Source organism: Ranitomeya imitator, chromosome 2 (genome assembly GCF_032444005.1).
Source record: "Ranitomeya imitator isolate aRanImi1 chromosome 2, aRanImi1.pri, whole genome shotgun sequence".
In the NCBI taxonomy this organism is placed as follows: Eukaryota; Metazoa; Chordata; class Amphibia; order Anura; family Dendrobatidae; genus Ranitomeya; species Ranitomeya imitator.
In genome coordinates, this window is record NC_091283.1 from 636,177,384 (window position 1) to 636,197,134 (window position 19,751).

Genomic DNA, 19,751 nt, shown 5'->3' on the forward strand with positions numbered 1-19,751 from the left:
AGATCAGTGGCCCAAAGTCATTTAACCCCTTAACTGATGTTTTTATTTAAAGCTGTGAAAATGGGCTGGAGCCGGGACCTGGTTTTGATGTGGGGCTCCCTGTTCTATATGCCTGCAGTGTGAGTTCAGTGGCCCAAAGTCATTTAACCCTTTCATTAACGCCCTTCGGTGCCCACTTTGATGCCCATTTTTGTGCCAGTTTTATAATTTTAATAACTGTATTTTTTGTTGTTAATAAAAAAAAACAGAAAAGAAAAAATTGCGGAATAAAATTCTCCCGCGGAGAAAGTACATGCCCCGCAGCATGTCTGGCAGGCGGCAGCGCTTTGTAGTGCACGCAGTGAACATACGTCGAATCCAAAGCGCTGCTAGCTCCGGATCGTCTGCGGCTGCGCCCGGTCTGACTGAACGTGCGCACGCTGAGACAGCAATGCCACGTAGTAATTCCGGACCTGACCAGTAGGGGGCGAACTCTTCCTTTCTGGTGACGCGCTTTCGGATGTTGCTGTCCTCTCCGCTGTGTACTGTGAACAGTAGTCTGTGCTGCCGGCGGCGTGACGTCATTTTCGGGCGCCGGAAGCTGCGCTGTGGCCTGCGAGTGTCTCCACGTGAAGAAGTGAGGAGAGAAGAGTGAGCTTTGGTGAGTGCGAGTCGCCAGCTGCATGTATTACCTGGGCAGTCCGGGCACATGATGGCACAGTGGGCTCTCCGGCATGAGCTGTGTAACGTGCGTTGTCTGCTGCTGTAAAAATTATCCATGATGTACATGTGTATTAGGAAATCATTCTTATAGTAGCAACTCCTGACAGACACAGACATGTGGCCCATAGTAGCTACAGGCACAGTGATTCTAGAGGAGAGAGTCCGGGCACATCATTATCAGCTATAGTCACAGTGATTCTAGAGGAGAGAGTCCGGGCACATCCACATCAGCTATAGTCACAGTGATTCTAGAGGAGAGAGTCCGGGCACATCCACATCAGCTATAGTCACAGTGATTCTAGAGCAGAGAGTCCGGGCACATCCTTATCAGCTATAGTCACAGTGATTCTAGAGCAGAGAGTCCGGGCACAACCATATCAGCTATAGTCACAGTGATTCTAGAGCAGAGAGTCCGGGCACATCCACATCAGCTATAGTCACAGTGATTCTAGAGCAGAGAGTCCGGACACATCCATATCAGCTATAGTCACAGTGATTCTAGAGGAGAGAGTCCGGGCACATCCACATCAGCTATAGTCACAGTGATTCTAGAGGAGAGAGTCCGGGCACATCCACATCAGCTATAGTCACAGTGATTCTAGAGCAGAGAGTCCGGACACATCCATATCAGCTATAGTCACAGTGATTCTAGAGGAGAGAGTCCGGGCACATCCACATCAGCTATAGTCACAGTGATTCTAGAGCAGAGAGTCCGGGCACATCCTTATCAGCTATAGTCACAGTGATTCTAGAGCAGAGAGTCCGGGCACATCCACATCAGATATAGTCACAGTGATTCTAGAGGAGAGAGTCCGGGCACATCCACATCAGCTATAGTCACAGTGATTCTAGAGCAGAGAGTCCGGACACATCCACATCAGCTATAGTCACAGTGATTCTAGAGCAGAGAGTCCGGGCACATCCACATCAGATATAGTCACAGTGATTCTAGAGGAGAGAGTCCGGGCACATCCACATCAGCTATAGTCACAGTGATTCTAGAGCAGAGAGTCCGGGCACATCCTTATCAGCTATAGTCACAGTGATTCTAGAGGAGAGAGTCCGGGCACATCCATATCAGCTATAGTCACAGTGATTCTAGAGCAGAGAGTCCGGGCACATCCATATCAGCTATAGTCACAGTGATTCTAGAGGAGAGAGTCCGGGCACATCCACATCAGCTATAGTCACAGTGATTCTAGAGGAGAGAGTCCGGGCACATCCACATCAGCTATAGTCACAGTGATTCTAGAGGAGAGAGTCCGGGCACGTTCACATCAGCTATAGTAACAGTGATTCTAGAGGAGAGAGTCCGGGCACATCATTATCAGCTATAGCCACTGTGATTCTAGAGGAGAGAGTCCGGGCACATCCACATCAGATATAGTCTCAGTGATTCTAGAGGAGAGAGTCCGGGCACATCCACATCAGCTATAGTCACAGTGATTCTAGAGGAGAGAGTCCAGGCACATCCTTATCAGATATAGTCACAGTGATTCTAGAGGAGAGAGTCCAGGCACATCCTTATCAGATATAGTCACAGTGATTCTAGAGGAGAGAGTCCGGGCACATCCATATCAGATATAGTCACAGTGATTCTAGAGCAGAGAGTCCGGGCACATCCACATCAGCTATAGTCACAGTGATTCTAGAGGAGAGAGTCTGGGCACATCCATATCAGCTATAGTCACAGTGATTCTAGAGCAGAGAGTCCGGGCACATCCACATCAGCTATAGTCACAGTGATTCTAGAGCAGAGAGTCCGGGCACATCCACATCAGATATAGTCACAGTGATTCTAGAGGAGAGAGTCCGGGCACATCATTATCAGCTATAGTCACAGTGATTCTAGAGCAGAGAGTCCGGGCACATCCTTATCAGATATAGTCACAGTGATTCTAGAGGAGAGAGTCCGGGCACATCCATATCAGCTATAGTCACAGTGATTCTAGAGCAGAGAGTCCGGGCACATCCACATCAGCTATAGTCACAGTGATTCTAGAGCAGAGAGTCCGGGCACATCCACATCAGCTATAGTCACAGTGATTCTAGAGCAGAGAGTCCGGGCACATCCACATCAGCTATAGTCACAGTGATTCTAGAGCAGAGAGTCCGGGCACATCCTTATCAGCTATAGTCACAGTGATTCTAGAGCAGAGAGTCCGGGCACATCCACATCAGATATAGTCACAGTGATTCTAGAGGAGAGAGTCCGGGCACATCCATATCAGCTATAGTCACAGTGATTCTAGAGGAGAGAGTCCGGGCACATCCACATCAGCTATAGTCACAGTGATTCTAGAGGAGAGAGTCCGGGCACATCCACATCAGCTATAGTCACAGTGATTCTAGAGCAGAGAGTCCGGACACATCCATATCAGCTATAGTCACAGTGATTCTAGAGCAGAGAGTCCGGGCACAACCTTATCAGCTATAGTCACAGTGATTCTAGAGCAGAGAGTCCGGGCACATCCACATCAGATATAGTCACAGTGATTCTAGAGGAGAGAGTCCGGGCACATCCACATCAGATATAGTCACAGTGATTCTAGAGGAGAGAGTCCGGGCACATCCACATCAGCTATAGTCACAGTGATTCTAGAGCAGAGAGTCCGGGCACATCCTTATCAGCTATAGTCACAGTGATTCTAGAGGAGAGAGTCCGGGCACATCCATATCAGCTATAGTCACAGTGATTCTAGAGCAGAGAGTCCGGGCACATCCATATCAGCTATAGTCACAGTGATTCTAGAGGAGAGAGTCCGGGCACATCCACATCAGCTATAGTCACAGTGATTCTAGAGGAGAGAGTCCGGGCACATCCACATCAGCTATAGTCACAGTGATTCTAGAGGAGAGAGTCCGGGCACGTTCACATCAGCTATAGTAACAGTGATTCTAGAGGAGAGAGTCCGGGCACATCATTATCAGCTATAGCCACTGTGATTCTAGAGGAGAGAGTCCGGGCACATCCACATCAGATATAGTCTCAGTGATTCTAGAGGAGAGAGTCCGGGCACATCCACATCAGCTATAGTCACAGTGATTCTAGAGGAGAGAGTCCAGGCACATCCTTATCAGATATAGTCACAGTGATTCTAGAGGAGAGAGTCCAGGCACATCCTTATCAGATATAGTCACAGTGATTCTAGAGGAGAGAGTCCGGGCACATCCATATCAGATATAGTCACAGTGATTCTAGAGCAGAGAGTCCGGGCACATCCACATCAGCTATAGTCACAGTGATTCTAGAGGAGAGAGTCTGGGCACATCCATATCAGCTATAGTCACAGTGATTCTAGAGCAGAGAGTCCGGGCACATCCACATCAGCTATAGTCACAGTGATTCTAGAGCAGAGAGTCCGGGCACATCCACATCAGATATAGTCACAGTGATTCTAGAGGAGAGAGTCCGGGCACATCATTATCAGCTATAGTCACAGTGATTCTAGAGCAGAGAGTCCGGGCACATCCTTATCAGATATAGTCACAGTGATTCTAGAGGAGAGAGTCCGGGCACATCCATATCAGCTATAGTCACAGTGATTCTAGAGCAGAGAGTCCGGGCACATCCACATCAGCTATAGTCACAGTGATTCTAGAGCAGAGAGTCCGGGCACATCCACATCAGCTATAGTCACAGTGATTCTAGAGCAGAGAGTCCGGGCACATCCACATCAGCTATAGTCACAGTGATTCTAGAGCAGAGAGTCCGGGCACATCCTTATCAGCTATAGTCACAGTGATTCTAGAGCAGAGAGTCCGGGCACATCCACATCAGATATAGTCACAGTGATTCTAGAGGAGAGAGTCCGGGCACATCATTATCAGCTATAGTCACAGTGATTCTAGAGCAGAGAGTCCGGGGACATCCTTATCAGATATAGTCACAGTGATTCTAGAGCAGAGAGTCCGGGCACATCCACATCAGCTATAGTCACAGTGATTCTAGAGCAGAGAGTCCGGGCACATCATTATCAGCTATAGTCACAGTGATTTTAGAGCAGAGAGTCCGGGCACATCCATATCAGCTATAGTCACAGTGATTCTATAGGAGAGAGTCCGGGCACATTATTATCAGCTATAGTCACAGTGATTCTAGAGCAGAGAGTCTGGGCACATCCTTATCAGATATAGTCACAGTGATTCTAGAGCAGAGAGTCCGGGCACATCCACATCAGCTATAGTCACTGTGATTCTAGAGCAGAGAGTTCGGGCACATCCACATCAGCTATAGTCACTGTGATTCTAGAGCAGAAAGTCCGGGCACATCATTATCAGCTATAGTCACAGTGATTCTAGAGCAGAGAGTCCGGGCACATCCTTATCAGATATAGTCACAGTGATTCTAGAGCAGAGAGTCCGGGCACATCCACATCAGCTATAGTCACAGTGATTCTAGAGGAGAGAGTCCGGGCACATCCACATCAGATATAGTCACTGTGATTCTAGAGGAGAGAGTCCGGGCACATCATTATCAGCTATAGTCACAGTGATTCTAGAGCAGAGAGTCCGGGCACATCCTTATCAGATATAGTCACAGTGATTCTAGAGCAGAGAGTCCGGGCACATCCACATCAGCTATAGTCACAGTGATTCTAGAGGAGAGAGTCCGGGCACATCCACATCAGATATAGTCACAGTGATTCTAGAGCAGAGAGTCCGGGCACATCCACATCAGCTATAGTCACAGTAATTCTAGAGGAGAGAGTCCTGGCACATCATTATCAGCTATAGTCACAGTGATTCTAGAGCAGAGAGTCCGGGCACATCCACATCAGATATAGTCACAGTGATTCTAGAGGAGAGAGTCCGGGCACATCCACATCAGATATAGTCACTGTGATTCTAGAGGAGAGAGTCCTGGCACATCATTATCAGCTATAGTCACAGTGATTCTAGAGCAGAGAGTCCGGGCACATCCACATCAGCTATAGTCACAGTGATTCTAGAGGAGAGAGTCCGGGCACATCATTATCAGCTATAGTCACAGTGATTCTAGAGCAGAGAGTCCGGGCACATCCACATCAGATATAGTCACAGTGATTCTAGAGCAGAGAGTCCGGGCACATCCACATCAGATATAGTCACAGTGATTCTAGAGGAGAGAGTCCGGGCACATTCACATCAGCTATAGTCACTGTGATTCTAGAGGAGAGAGTCCGGGCACATCCACATCAACTATAGTCACAGTGATTCTAGAGGAGAGAGTCCGGGCACATCCACATCAGATATAGTCACAGTGATTCTAGAGGAGAGAGTCCGGGCACATCCACATCAGCTATAGTCACAGTGATTCTAGAGCAGAGAGTCCGGGCACATCCTTATCAGCTATAGTCACAGTGATTCTAGAGGAGAGAGTCCGGGCACATCCATATCAGCTATAGTCACAGTGATTCTAGAGCAGAGAGTCCGGGCACATCCTTATCAGCTATAGTCACAATGATTCTAGAGGAGAGAGTCTGGGCACATCCTTATCAGCTATAGTCACAGTGATTCTAGAGGAGAGAGTCCGGGCACATCCTTATCAGCTATAGTCACAGTGATTCTAGAGAGAGTCCGGGCACATCCACATCAGCTATAGTCACAGTGATTCTAGAGCAGAGAGTCCGGGCACATCCACATCAGATATAGTCACAGTGATTCTAGAGCAGAGAGTCCGGGCACATCCACATCAGATATAGTCACAGTGATTCTAGAGCAGAGAGTCCGGGCACATTCACATCAGCTATAGTCACAGTGATTCTAGAGGAGAGAGTCCGGGCACATCCACATCAGATATAGTCACAGTGATTCTAGAGGAGAGAGTCCCAGCTCATCCGTATCGGTGATAGTCACAGTCATTCTAGAGCAGAGAGTCCGGGCACATCCTTATCAGCTATAGTCACAGTGATTCTAGAGGAGAGAGTCCGGGCACATCCACATCAGATATAGTCACAGTGATTCTAGAGGAGAGAGTCCGGGCACATCCTTATCAGCTATAGTCACAGTGATTCTAGAGCAGAGAGTCCGGGCACATCCACATCAGATATAGTCACAGTGATTCCAGCGGAGAGAGTCCCGGCACATCCTTATCAGCGATAGTCACAGTGATTCCAGCGGAGAGAGTCCCGGCACATCCTTATCAGCGATAGTCACAGTGATTCCAGCGGAGAGAGTCCCAGCACATCCGTATCGGTGATAGTCACAGTCATTCTAGAGCAGAGAGTCCGGGCACATCCACATCAGATATAGTCACAGTGATTCCAGCAGAGAGAGTCCGGGCACATCCACATCAGATATAGTCACAGTGATTCCAGCAGAGAGAGTCCGGGCACATCCACATCAGCTATAGTCACAATGATTCTAGAGGAGAGAGTCTGGGCACATCCTTATCAGCTATAGTCACAGTGATTCTAGAGGAGAGAGTCCGGGCACATCCTTATCAGCTATAGTCACAGTGATTCTAGAGAGAGTCCGGGCACATCCACATCAGCTATAGTCACAGTGATTCTAGAGCAGAGAGTCCGGGCACATCCACATCAGATATAGTCACAGTGATTCTAGAGCAGAGAGTCCGGGCACATCCACATCAGATATAGTCACAGTGATTCTAGAGCAGAGAGTCCGGGCACATTCACATCAGCTATAGTCACAGTGATTCTAGAGGAGAGAGTCCGGGCACATCCACATCAGATATAGTCACAGTGATTCTAGAGGAGAGAGTCCGGGCACATCCTTATCAGCTATAGTCACAGTGATTCTAGAGCAGAGAGTCCGGGCACATCCACATCAGATATAGTCACAGTGATTCCAGCGGAGAGAGTCCCGGCACATCCTTATCAGCGATAGTCACAGTGATTCCAGCGGAGAGAGTCCCGGCACATCCTTATCAGCGATAGTCACAGTGATTCCAGCGGAGAGAGTCCCAGCACATCCGTATCGGTGATAGTCACAGTCATTCTAGAGCAGAGAGTCCGGGCACATCCACATCAGATATAGTCACAGTGATTCCAGCAGAGAGAGTCCGGGCACATCCACATCAGATATAGTCACAGTGATTCCAGCAGAGAGAGTCCGGGCACATCCACATCAGCTATAGTCACAATGATTCTAGAGGAGAGAGTCTGGGCACATCCTTATCAGCTATAGTCACAGTGATTCTAGAGGAGAGAGTCCGGGCACATCCTTATCAGCTATAGTCACAGTGATTCTAGAGAGAGTCCGGGCACATCCACATCAGCTATAGTCACAGTGATTCTAGAGCAGAGAGTCCGGGCACATCCACATCAGATATAGTCACAGTGATTCTAGAGCAGAGAGTCCGGGCACATCCACATCAGATATAGTCACAGTGATTCTAGAGCAGAGAGTCCGGGCACATTCACATCAGCTATAGTCACAGTGATTCTAGAGGAGAGAGTCCGGGCACATCCACATCAGATATAGTCACAGTGATTCTAGAGGAGAGAGTCCGGGCACATCCACATCAGCTATAGTCACAGTGATTCTAGAGCAGAGAGTCCGGACACATCCACATCAGCTATAGTCACAGTGATTCTAGAGCAGAGAGTCCGGGCACATCCACATCAGATATAGTCACAGTGATTCTAGAGGAGAGAGTCCGGGCACATCCACATCAGCTATAGTCACAGTGATTCTAGAGCAGAGAGTCCGGGCACATCCTTATCAGCTATAGTCACAGTGATTCTAGAGGAGAGAGTCCGGGCACATCCATATCAGCTATAGTCACAGTGATTCTAGAGCAGAGAGTCCGGGCACATCCATATCAGCTATAGTCACAGTGATTCTAGAGGAGAGAGTCCGGGCACATCCACATCAGCTATAGTCACAGTGATTCTAGAGGAGAGAGTCCGGGCACATCCACATCAGCTATAGTCACAGTGATTCTAGAGGAGAGAGTCCGGGCACGTTCACATCAGCTATAGTAACAGTGATTCTAGAGGAGAGAGTCCGGGCACATCATTATCAGCTATAGCCACTGTGATTCTAGAGGAGAGAGTCCGGGCACATCCACATCAGATATAGTCTCAGTGATTCTAGAGGAGAGAGTCCGGGCACATCCACATCAGCTATAGTCACAGTGATTCTAGAGGAGAGAGTCCAGGCACATCCTTATCAGATATAGTCACAGTGATTCTAGAGGAGAGAGTCCAGGCACATCCTTATCAGATATAGTCACAGTGATTCTAGAGGAGAGAGTCCGGGCACATCCATATCAGATATAGTCACAGTGATTCTAGAGCAGAGAGTCCGGGCACATCCACATCAGCTATAGTCACAGTGATTCTAGAGGAGAGAGTCTGGGCACATCCATATCAGCTATAGTCACAGTGATTCTAGAGCAGAGAGTCCGGGCACATCCACATCAGCTATAGTCACAGTGATTCTAGAGCAGAGAGTCCGGGCACATCCACATCAGATATAGTCACAGTGATTCTAGAGGAGAGAGTCCGGGCACATCATTATCAGCTATAGTCACAGTGATTCTAGAGCAGAGAGTCCGGGCACATCCTTATCAGATATAGTCACAGTGATTCTAGAGGAGAGAGTCCGGGCACATCCATATCAGCTATAGTCACAGTGATTCTAGAGCAGAGAGTCCGGGCACATCCACATCAGCTATAGTCACAGTGATTCTAGAGCAGAGAGTCCGGGCACATCCACATCAGCTATAGTCACAGTGATTCTAGAGCAGAGAGTCCGGGCACATCCACATCAGCTATAGTCACAGTGATTCTAGAGCAGAGAGTCCGGGCACATCCTTATCAGCTATAGTCACAGTGATTCTAGAGCAGAGAGTCCGGGCACATCCACATCAGATATAGTCACAGTGATTCTAGAGGAGAGAGTCCGGGCACATCCATATCAGCTATAGTCACAGTGATTCTAGAGGAGAGAGTCCGGGCACATCCACATCAGCTATAGTCACAGTGATTCTAGAGGAGAGAGTCCGGGCACATCCACATCAGCTATAGTCACAGTGATTCTAGAGCAGAGAGTCCGGACACATCCATATCAGCTATAGTCACAGTGATTCTAGAGCAGAGAGTCCGGGCACAACCTTATCAGCTATAGTCACAGTGATTCTAGAGCAGAGAGTCCGGGCACATCCACATCAGATATAGTCACAGTGATTCTAGAGGAGAGAGTCCGGGCACATCCACATCAGATATAGTCACAGTGATTCTAGAGGAGAGAGTCCGGGCACATCCACATCAGCTATAGTCACAGTGATTCTAGAGCAGAGAGTCCGGGCACATCCTTATCAGCTATAGTCACAGTGATTCTAGAGGAGAGAGTCCGGGCACATCCATATCAGCTATAGTCACAGTGATTCTAGAGCAGAGAGTCCGGGCACATCCATATCAGCTATAGTCACAGTGATTCTAGAGGAGAGAGTCCGGGCACATCCACATCAGCTATAGTCACAGTGATTCTAGAGGAGAGAGTCCGGGCACATCCACATCAGCTATAGTCACAGTGATTCTAGAGGAGAGAGTCCGGGCACGTTCACATCAGCTATAGTAACAGTGATTCTAGAGGAGAGAGTCCGGGCACATCATTATCAGCTATAGCCACTGTGATTCTAGAGGAGAGAGTCCGGGCACATCCACATCAGATATAGTCTCAGTGATTCTAGAGGAGAGAGTCCGGGCACATCCACATCAGCTATAGTCACAGTGATTCTAGAGGAGAGAGTCCAGGCACATCCTTATCAGATATAGTCACAGTGATTCTAGAGGAGAGAGTCCAGGCACATCCTTATCAGATATAGTCACAGTGATTCTAGAGGAGAGAGTCCGGGCACATCCATATCAGATATAGTCACAGTGATTCTAGAGCAGAGAGTCCGGGCACATCCACATCAGCTATAGTCACAGTGATTCTAGAGGAGAGAGTCTGGGCACATCCATATCAGCTATAGTCACAGTGATTCTAGAGCAGAGAGTCCGGGCACATCCACATCAGCTATAGTCACAGTGATTCTAGAGCAGAGAGTCCGGGCACATCCACATCAGATATAGTCACAGTGATTCTAGAGGAGAGAGTCCGGGCACATCATTATCAGCTATAGTCACAGTGATTCTAGAGCAGAGAGTCCGGGCACATCCTTATCAGATATAGTCACAGTGATTCTAGAGGAGAGAGTCCGGGCACATCCATATCAGCTATAGTCACAGTGATTCTAGAGCAGAGAGTCCGGGCACATCCACATCAGCTATAGTCACAGTGATTCTAGAGCAGAGAGTCCGGGCACATCCACATCAGCTATAGTCACAGTGATTCTAGAGCAGAGAGTCCGGGCACATCCACATCAGCTATAGTCACAGTGATTCTAGAGCAGAGAGTCCGGGCACATCCTTATCAGCTATAGTCACAGTGATTCTAGAGCAGAGAGTCCGGGCACATCCACATCAGATATAGTCACAGTGATTCTAGAGGAGAGAGTCCGGGCACATCATTATCAGCTATAGTCACAGTGATTCTAGAGCAGAGAGTCCGGGGACATCCTTATCAGATATAGTCACAGTGATTCTAGAGCAGAGAGTCCGGGCACATCCACATCAGCTATAGTCACAGTGATTCTAGAGCAGAGAGTCCGGGCACATCATTATCAGCTATAGTCACAGTGATTTTAGAGCAGAGAGTCCGGGCACATCCATATCAGCTATAGTCACAGTGATTCTATAGGAGAGAGTCCGGGCACATTATTATCAGCTATAGTCACAGTGATTCTAGAGCAGAGAGTCTGGGCACATCCTTATCAGATATAGTCACAGTGATTCTAGAGCAGAGAGTCCGGGCACATCCACATCAGCTATAGTCACTGTGATTCTAGAGCAGAGAGTTCGGGCACATCCACATCAGCTATAGTCACTGTGATTCTAGAGCAGAAAGTCCGGGCACATCATTATCAGCTATAGTCACAGTGATTCTAGAGCAGAGAGTCCGGGCACATCCTTATCAGATATAGTCACAGTGATTCTAGAGCAGAGAGTCCGGGCACATCCACATCAGCTATAGTCACAGTGATTCTAGAGGAGAGAGTCCGGGCACATCCACATCAGATATAGTCACTGTGATTCTAGAGGAGAGAGTCCGGGCACATCATTATCAGCTATAGTCACAGTGATTCTAGAGCAGAGAGTCCGGGCACATCCTTATCAGATATAGTCACAGTGATTCTAGAGCAGAGAGTCCGGGCACATCCACATCAGCTATAGTCACAGTGATTCTAGAGGAGAGAGTCCGGGCACATCCACATCAGATATAGTCACAGTGATTCTAGAGCAGAGAGTCCGGGCACATCCACATCAGCTATAGTCACAGTAATTCTAGAGGAGAGAGTCCTGGCACATCATTATCAGCTATAGTCACAGTGATTCTAGAGCAGAGAGTCCGGGCACATCCACATCAGATATAGTCACAGTGATTCTAGAGGAGAGAGTCCGGGCACATCCACATCAGATATAGTCACTGTGATTCTAGAGGAGAGAGTCCTGGCACATCATTATCAGCTATAGTCACAGTGATTCTAGAGCAGAGAGTCCGGGCACATCCACATCAGCTATAGTCACAGTGATTCTAGAGGAGAGAGTCCGGGCACATCATTATCAGCTATAGTCACAGTGATTCTAGAGCAGAGAGTCCGGGCACATCCACATCAGATATAGTCACAGTGATTCTAGAGCAGAGAGTCCGGGCACATCCACATCAGATATAGTCACAGTGATTCTAGAGGAGAGAGTCCGGGCACATTCACATCAGCTATAGTCACTGTGATTCTAGAGGAGAGAGTCCGGGCACATCCACATCAACTATAGTCACAGTGATTCTAGAGGAGAGAGTCCGGGCACATCCACATCAGATATAGTCACAGTGATTCTAGAGGAGAGAGTCCGGGCACATCCACATCAGCTATAGTCACAGTGATTCTAGAGCAGAGAGTCCGGGCACATCCTTATCAGCTATAGTCACAGTGATTCTAGAGGAGAGAGTCCGGGCACATCCATATCAGCTATAGTCACAGTGATTCTAGAGCAGAGAGTCCGGGCACATCCTTATCAGCTATAGTCACAATGATTCTAGAGGAGAGAGTCTGGGCACATCCTTATCAGCTATAGTCACAGTGATTCTAGAGGAGAGAGTCCGGGCACATCCTTATCAGCTATAGTCACAGTGATTCTAGAGAGAGTCCGGGCACATCCACATCAGCTATAGTCACAGTGATTCTAGAGCAGAGAGTCCGGGCACATCCACATCAGATATAGTCACAGTGATTCTAGAGCAGAGAGTCCGGGCACATCCACATCAGATATAGTCACAGTGATTCTAGAGCAGAGAGTCCGGGCACATTCACATCAGCTATAGTCACAGTGATTCTAGAGGAGAGAGTCCGGGCACATCCACATCAGATATAGTCACAGTGATTCTAGAGGAGAGAGTCCCAGCTCATCCGTATCGGTGATAGTCACAGTCATTCTAGAGCAGAGAGTCCGGGCACATCCTTATCAGCTATAGTCACAGTGATTCTAGAGGAGAGAGTCCGGGCACATCCACATCAGATATAGTCACAGTGATTCTAGAGGAGAGAGTCCGGGCACATCCTTATCAGCTATAGTCACAGTGATTCTAGAGCAGAGAGTCCGGGCACATCCACATCAGATATAGTCACAGTGATTCCAGCGGAGAGAGTCCCGGCACATCCTTATCAGCGATAGTCACAGTGATTCCAGCGGAGAGAGTCCCGGCACATCCTTATCAGCGATAGTCACAGTGATTCCAGCGGAGAGAGTCCCAGCACATCCGTATCGGTGATAGTCACAGTCATTCTAGAGCAGAGAGTCCGGGCACATCCACATCAGATATAGTCACAGTGATTCCAGCAGAGAGAGTCCGGGCACATCCACATCAGATATAGTCACAGTGATTCCAGCAGAGAGAGTCCGGGCACATCCACATCAGCTATAGTCACAATGATTCTAGAGGAGAGAGTCTGGGCACATCCTTATCAGCTATAGTCACAGTGATTCTAGAGGAGAGAGTCCGGGCACATCCTTATCAGCTATAGTCACAGTGATTCTAGAGAGAGTCCGGGCACATCCACATCAGCTATAGTCACAGTGATTCTAGAGCAGAGAGTCCGGGCACATCCACATCAGATATAGTCACAGTGATTCTAGAGCAGAGAGTCCGGGCACATCCACATCAGATATAGTCACAGTGATTCTAGAGCAGAGAGTCCGGGCACATTCACATCAGCTATAGTCACAGTGATTCTAGAGGAGAGAGTCCGGGCACATCCACATCAGATATAGTCACAGTGATTCTAGAGGAGAGAGTCCGGGCACATCCTTATCAGCTATAGTCACAGTGATTCTAGAGCAGAGAGTCCGGGCACATCCACATCAGATATAGTCACAGTGATTCCAGCGGAGAGAGTCCCGGCACATCCTTATCAGCGATAGTCACAGTGATTCCAGCGGAGAGAGTCCCGGCACATCCTTATCAGCGATAGTCACAGTGATTCCAGCGGAGAGAGTCCCAGCACATCCGTATCGGTGATAGTCACAGTCATTCTAGAGCAGAGAGTCCGGGCACATCCACATCAGATATAGTCACAGTGATTCCAGCAGAGAGAGTCCGGGCACATCCACATCAGATATAGTCACAGTGATTCCAGCAGAGAGAGTCCGGGCACATCCACATCAGCTATAGTCACAATGATTCTAGAGGAGAGAGTCTGGGCACATCCTTATCAGCTATAGTCACAGTGATTCTAGAGGAGAGAGTCCGGGCACATCCTTATCAGCTATAGTCACAGTGATTCTAGAGAGAGTCCGGGCACATCCACATCAGCTATAGTCACAGTGATTCTAGAGCAGAGAGTCCGGGCACATCCACATCAGATATAGTCACAGTGATTCTAGAGCAGAGAGTCCGGGCACATCCACATAAGATATAGTCACAGTGATTCTAGAGCAGAGAGTCCGGGCACATTCACATCAGCTATAGTCACAGTGATTCTAGAGGAGAGAGTCCGGGCACATCCACATCAGATATAGTCACAGTGATTCTAGAGGAGAGAGTCCGGGCACATCCACATCAGCTATAGTCACAGTGATTCTAGAGCAGAGAGTCCGGACACATCCACATCAGCTATAGTCACAGTGATTCTAGAGCAGAGAGTCCGGGCACATCCACATCAGATATAGTCACAGTGATTCTAGAGGAGAGAGTCCGGGCACATCCACATCAGCTATAGTCACAGTGATTCTAGAGCAGAGAGTCCGGGCACATCCTTATCAGCTATAGTCACAGTGATTCTAGAGGAGAGAGTCCGGGCACATCCATATCAGCTATAGTCACAGTGATTCTAGAGCAGAGAGTCCGGGCACATCCATATCAGCTATAGTCACAGTGATTCTAGAGGAGAGAGTCCGGGCACATCCACATCAGCTATAGTCACAGTGATTCTAGAGGAGAGAGTCCGGGCACATCCACATCAGCTATAGTCACAGTGATTCTAGAGGAGAGAGTCCGGGCACGTTCACATCAGCTATAGTAACAGTGATTCTAGAGGAGAGAGTCCGGGCACATCATTATCAGCTATAGCCACTGTGATTCTAGAGGAGAGAGTCCGGGCACATCCACATCAGATATAGTCTCAGTGATTCTAGAGGAGAGAGTCCGGGCACATCCACATCAGCTATAGTCACAGTGATTCTAGAGGAGAGAGTCCAGGCACATCCTTATCAGATATAGTCACAGTGATTCTAGAGGAGAGAGTCCAGGCACATCCTTATCAGATATAGTCACAGTGATTCTAGAGGAGAGAGTCCGGGCACATCCATATCAGATATAGTCACAGTGATTCTAGAGCAGAGAGTCCGGGCACATCCACATCAGCTATAGTCACAGTGATTCTAGAGGAGAGAGTCTGGGCACATCCATATCAGCTATAGTCACAGTGATTCTAGAGCAGAGAGTCCGGGCACATCCACATCAGCTATAGTCACAGTGATTCTAGAGCAGAGAGTCCGGGCACATCCACATCAGATATAGTCACAGTGATTCTAGAGGAGAGAGTCCGGGCACATCATTATCAGCTATTGTCACAGTGATTCTAGAGCAGAGAGTCCGGGCACATCCTTATCAGATATAGTCACAGTGATTCTAGAGGAGAGAGTCCGGGCACATCCATATCAGCTATAGTCACAGTGATTCTAGAGCAGAGAGTCCGGGCACATCCACATCAGCTATAGTCACAGTGATTCTAGAGCAGAGAGTCCGGGCACATCCACATCAGCTATAGTCACAGTGATTCTAGAGCAGAGAGTCCGGGCACATCCACATCAGCTATAGTCACAGTGATTCTAGAGCAGAGAGTCCGGGCACATCCTTATCAGCTATAGTCACAGTGATTCTAGAGCAGAGAGTCCGGGCACATCCACATCAGATATAGTCACAGTGATTCTAGAGGAGAGAGTCCGGGCACATCCATATCAGCTATAGTCACAGTGATTCTAGAGGAGAGAGTCCGGGCACATCCACATCAGCTATAGTCACAGTGATTCTAGAGGAGAGAGTCCGGGCACGTTCACATCAGCTATAGTAACAGTGATTCTAGAGGAGAGAGTCCGGGCACATCATTATCAGCTATAGCCACTGTGATTCTAGAGGAGAGAGTCCGGGCACATCCACATCAGATATAGTCTCAGTGATTCTAGAGGAGAGAGTCCGGGCACATCCACATCAGCTATAGTCACAGTGATTCTAGAGGAGAGAGTCCAGGCACATCCTTATCAGATATAGTCACAGTGATTCTAGAGGAGAGAGTCCAGGCACATCCTTATCAGATATAGTCACAGTGATTCTAGAGGAGAGAGTCCGGGCACATCCATATCAGATATAGTCACAGTGATTCTAGAGCAGAGAGTCCGGGCACATCCACATCAGCTATAGTCACAGTGATTCTAGAGGAGAGAGTCTGGGCACATCCATATCAGCTATAGTCACAGTGATTCTAGAGCAGAGAGTCCGGGCACATCCACATCAGCTATAGTCACAGTGATTCTAGAGCAGAGAGTCCGGGCACATCCACATCAGATATAGTCACAGTGATTCTAGAGGAGAGAGTCCGGGCACATCATTATCAGCTATAGTCACAGTGATTCTAGAGCAGAGAGTCCGGGCACATCCTTATCAGATATAGTCACAGTGATTCTAGAGGAGAGAGTCCGGGCACATCCATATCAGCTATAGTCACAGTGATTCTAGAGCAGAGAGTCCGGGCACATCCACATCAGCTATAGTCACAGTGATTCTAGAGCAGAGAGTCCGGGCACATCCACATCAGCTATAGTCACAGTGATTCTAGAGCAGAGAGTCCGGGCACATCCACATCAGCTATAGTCACAGTGATTCTAGAGCAGAGAGTCCGGGCACATCCTTATCAGCTATAGTCACAGTGATTCTAGAGCAGAGAGTCCGGGCACATCCACATCAGATATAGTCACAGTGATTCTAGAGGAGAGAGTCCGGGCACATCCATATCAGCTATAGTCACAGTGATTCTAGAGGAGAGAGTCCGGGCACATCCACATCAGCTATAGTCACAGTGATTCTAGAGGAGAGAGTCCGGGCACATCCACATCAGCTATAGTCACAGTGATTCTAGAGCAGAGAGTCCGGACACATCCATATCAGCTATAGTCACAGTGATTCTAGAGCAGAGAGTCCGGGCACAACCTTATCAGCTATAGTCACAGTGATTCTAGAGCAGAGAGTCCGGGCACATCCACATCAGATATAGTCACAGTGATTCTAGAGGAGAGAGTCCGGGCACATCCACATCAGATATAGTCACAGTGATTCTAGAGGAGAGAGTCCGGGCACATCCACATCAGCTATAGTCACAGTGATTCTAGAGCAGAGAGTCCGGGCACATCCTTATCAGCTATAGTCACAGTGATTCTAGAGGAGAGAGTCCGGGCACATCCATATCAGCTATAGTCACAGTGATTCTAGAGCAGAGAGTCCGGGCACATCCATATCAGCTATAGTCACAGTGATTCTAGAGGAGAGAGTCCGGGCACATCCACATCAGCTATAGTCACAGTGATTCTAGAGGAGAGAGTCCGGGCACATCCACATCAGCTATAGTCACAGTGATTCTAGAGGAGAGAGTCCGGGCACGTTCACATCAGCTATAGTAACAGTGATTCTAGAGGAGAGAGTCCGGGCACATCATTATCAGATATAGTCACAGTGATTCTAGAGCAGAGAGTCCGGGCACATCCACATCAGCTATAGTCACAGTGATTCTAGAGCAGAGAGTCCGGGCACATCCACATCAGATATAGTCACAGTGATTCTAGAGGAGAGAGTCCGGGCACATCATTATCAGCTATAGTCACAGTGATTCTAGAGCAGAGAGTCCGGGCACATCCTTATCAGATATAGTCACAGTGATTCTAGAGGAGAGAGTCCGGGCACATCCATATCAGCTATAGTCACAGTGATTCTAGAGCAGAGAGTCCGGGCACATCCACATCAGCTATAGTCACAGTGATTCTAGAGCAGAGAGTCCGGGCACATCCACATCAGCTATAGTCACAGTGATTCTAGAGCAGAGAGTCCGGGCACATCCACATCAGCTATAGTCACAGTGATTCTAGAGCAGAGAGTCCGGGCACATCCTTATCAGCTATAGTCACAGTGATTCTAGAGCAGAGAGTCCGGGCACATCCACATCAGATATAGTCACAGTGATTCTAGAGGAGAGAGTCCGGGCACATCATTATCAGCTATAGTCACAGTGATTCTAGAGCAGAGAGTCCGGGGACATCCTTATCAGATATAGTCACAGTGATTCTAGAGCAGAGAGTCCGGGCACATCCACATCAGCTATAGTCACAGTGATTCTAGAGCAGAGAGTCCGGGCACATCATTATCAGCTATAGTCACAGTGATTTTAGAGCAGAGAGTCCGGGCACATCCATATCAGCTATAGTCACAGTGATTCTATAGGAGAGAGTCCGGGCACATTATTATCAGCTATAGTCACAGTGATTCTAGAGCAGAGAGTCTGGGCACATCCTTATCAGATATAGTCACAGTGATTCTAGAGCAGAGAGTCCGGGCACATCCACATCAGCTATAGTCACTGTGATTCTAGAGCAGAGAGTTCGGGCACATCCACATCAGCTATAGTCACTGTGATTCTAGAGCAGAAAGTCCGGGCACATCATTATCAGCTATAGTCACAGTGATTCTAGAGCAGAGAGTCCGGGCACATCCTTATCAGATATAGTCACAGTGATTCTAGAGCAGAGAGTCCGGGCACATCCACATCAGCTATAGTCACAGTGATTCTAGAGGAGAGAGTCCGGGCACATCCACATCAGATATAGTCACTGTGATTCTAGAGGAGAGAGTCCGGGCACATCATTATCAGCTATAGTCACAGTGATTCTAGAGCAGAGAGTCCGGGCACATCCTTATCAGATATAGTCACAGTGATTCTAGAGCAGAGAGTCCGGGCACATCCACATCAGCTATAGTCACAGTGATTCTAGAGGAGAGAGTCCGGGCACATCCACATCAGATATAGTCACAGTGATTCTAGAGCAGAGAGTCCGGGCACATCCACATCAGCTATAGTCACAGTAATTCTAGAGGAGAGAGTCCTGGCACATCATTATCAGCTATAGTCACAGTGATTCTAGAGCAGAGAGTCCGGGCACATCCACATCAGATATAGTCACAGTGATTCTAGAGGAGAGAGTCCGGGCACATCCACATCAGATATAGTCACTGTGATTCTAGAGGAGAGAGTCCTGGCACATCATTATCAGCTATAGTCACAGTGATTCTAGAGCAGAGAGTCCGGGCACATCCACATCAGCTATAGTCACAGTGATTCTAGAGGAGAGAGTCCGGGCACATCATTATCAGCTATAGTCACAGTGATTCTAGAGCAGAGAGTCCGGGCACATCCACATCAGATATAGTCACAGTGATTCTAGAGCAGAGAGTCCGGG

At 48.2% G+C, this 19,751-nt stretch overlaps 1 protein-coding gene across 1 annotated transcript in view; it reads left to right on the top strand.

Moving 5' to 3' along the window:
• The first annotated feature begins 564 nt into the window (after positions 1-564).
• FTSJ3 (FtsJ RNA 2'-O-methyltransferase 3) overlaps positions 565-19,751 on the top strand; it is a 74,643-nt gene continuing 55,456 nt past the window's right edge. The window contains exon 1 of the mRNA XM_069752687.1: positions 565-640. The gene's annotated coding sequence lies outside the window, so the exon portion shown is untranslated. The remainder of the gene's footprint in view (positions 641-19,751) is intronic.